Here is a 2,821-nt window from a genome sequence, read left to right on the forward strand (position 1 = left end):
CCCCCCGGAAAAGCCCAGTCTGCTCTGATTGGTCACCATTTAAGAGTCTACAGTCTCCACATCTGCTTACTGTGATAAATACGTTTTTCCATCAAAAGAAGTCTTTAGAGATGAATTAACAGGTTTCTTACATAGAAATTACAAAGAAAACAAGCTTAAATTGTTTGTCCTTCAAAAGTTTTCAGTTTTACATGTTTCTTACATAGAAACATGGTAATGAGAGCATCTGGTAAGAAATGACAGCTAAAGTTGTTTTAGTGTTGAAAACTGAATATCTCTGAACTTTTACTGGCTTATACTCAACCTGCCTCTTAGATCCCATCCCGACTAGGCTACTTAAAGAAGTTTTACCATTAGTCAACACTTCACTACTGAATATAACCAATTTGTCTTTATTAAGGCTATGTACCACTATACTTTAAAGTAGCTGTAATTAAACCTCTTCTGAAAAAGCCAAACCTTGATCCAGATGTTTTAGCCAACTATAGACCTATATCCAACCTTCCATTTCTCTCTAAGATCTTAGAAAGCAGTCGCCAAACAGCTGTGCGACTTTCTGCATAGCACAGCTTATTTGAGGATTTTCAGTCAGGATTTAGAGTTCATCATAGCACAGAGACGCACTTGTGAAAATTACAATGACCTCCTAATTGCTTCAGACAAAGACTTATCTCTGTACTTGTGTTATTAGATCTTAGCGCTGCATTTGATACCATTGACCATTATATCTTATTACAGAGATTTGAAACTTTAATTGGCATTAAAGGGACTGCTCTAAGCTGGTTTAAGTCTTATTTACAGATCGATCTCAGTTTGTTAATGTTAACGATGAATCCTCTGTGCACGCCAAGTTAGTCATGGAGTCCCACAAGGATCTGTGCTCGGTCCAATCCTGTTCACTTATAACTTCTTCTTTAGGCAGTATTATTAGAAACACTCCATAAACTTTCATTGTTATGCAGATGATACTCAATATATCTATCATCAAGCCGGATGAAACAATCAGTTAGCTAAACTTCAAACGTGCCTTCAGGAATTAAACCTGGATGACCTGTAATTTTCTAATATAAACTCAGATAAAACTGAAGTTATTGCTCTCGGACCCAAGCACCTCCGTGACGCACTATCCAAAGATTAGTTACTCTGGATGGCATCACCCTGGCCTCCAGCACCACAGTGAAGAATCTTGGAGTCATCTTTGATCAGGACATGTCTTTTAATTCCCACTTAAAGCAAATTTCAAGGATCGCCTTTTTTCACCTACGAATATTGCAAAAATCAGGAATATCCTGTCTAAAAATGATGCAGAAAAACTAGTCCATGCATTTGTTACTTCTAGGTTGGATTACTGCAATTCTTTACTATCAGGCGGCTCGAAAAAATCCATAAAGACTCTACAGCTGTCCAAATGCTGCGGCACGTGTTCTGACGGGAACCAGAAAAGAGATCCGTTCTCTCTGTTTTAGCTTCTCTGCATTGCTTCCTGTAAAATTTAGATAGAATTTAAATCCTTCTCTCACCTCACAACTCTTCATGGTGAGGCTCCATCTTATCTTAAAGAGCTCATAGTACCTTACAACCCTAGGAGACTACGCTCCCAGAATGCAGGGTTACTGGTGGTTCCAGAGTCTCTAAAAGTAGAACGAGCCAGAGCGTTCAGCTATCAGGCACCTCTCCTGTGGAACCAGTTCCAGTTTGGGTCGGGAGGCAGACACCGTCCCACATTTAAGAGTAGCTTAAGACTTTCCTTTTGATAAAGCTTATAGTTAGGGCATGGAATCGAATATTGTTAGGGAGTAGTAGTTAGTCACATAGTTTTCAGATTTCTCTATCATTAATATACTAAAGGGAGACTTGGCATACCGCCCGATCCGGTTGGGGGAGTTCTGGCCCGACCGGGCTGGAGCTCTCTTTACCTTGTCTCTCTGGTTTTTGTTGTAATAATAGTTTTAGACAGCTTGGGACTTATTTTGATACACTAGTTAGGCATAGAATCGAATATTGTTAGGGAGTAGAGTTAGTCACATAGTTTCAGATTTCTATCATATAATCAAGATATAATAGAACTAAAGGGAGACTTGGCATACGCCCGATCCGTTGGGAGAGTTCTGGCCCGGCCGGCTGGAGCTCTCTTTACCTCGTCTCTCTTGGTTTTGTTGTAATAGTTTTAGACAGCTGGGGACTTATTTTGATACACTGACTCCTCTCTCCTCTATCTTTCCATCTTTTCATTTATGTGCATCCAGTCCCAGAAATGCTTGTTTAACCTAGCTCTGGGGAGTCTTCCCGGAGTCCTTATGTTCTTTTTTCCCCAGCATGTTCCCTTGGATCAAGAGGCTCCGAAATCAGGTATCACTGGCGCCATGGTCCCGCTACACGTTCTGCGATGCCATGTTCAACTGCTGCACTGCGGTGCCCTGCTGCGTCCTGCTACGTCCTGCTACTTCTGCTTGCGGCCTTGTACTGCGTACGCCGTGCGTCCTCGCTATGCCATGAACTACTACAAAGAACTGCTACAAACTACACATTTTTTCTATTTTTGTATTGCCACTCTTCATCTAACCCAACCGGCCCGTCAGACACCGCCTACCAGAAGCCTGGTCTGTCCGAGGTTTCTGCCTAAAAGGAATTTTTCCTCGCCCACTGTCGCACTGTTGCTGCTCTGGAGGAAACTACTAGAACTGTGGGTCCTTGTAAATTCTGGGTGTGGTCTATCTGTAAAGTGTCTGGAGATAACTCTCTTATGAATTGAGTACTATAATACAATAAAATTGATATTGAAAATTATTATAACCATTTTTGTCTGAAGCGCCCAAGGTCA

The sequence above is a fragment of the Etheostoma spectabile genome, chromosome 2 (assembly GCF_008692095.1).
Source record: "Etheostoma spectabile isolate EspeVRDwgs_2016 chromosome 2, UIUC_Espe_1.0, whole genome shotgun sequence".
NCBI lineage: Eukaryota > Metazoa > Chordata > Actinopteri > Perciformes > Percidae > Etheostoma > Etheostoma spectabile.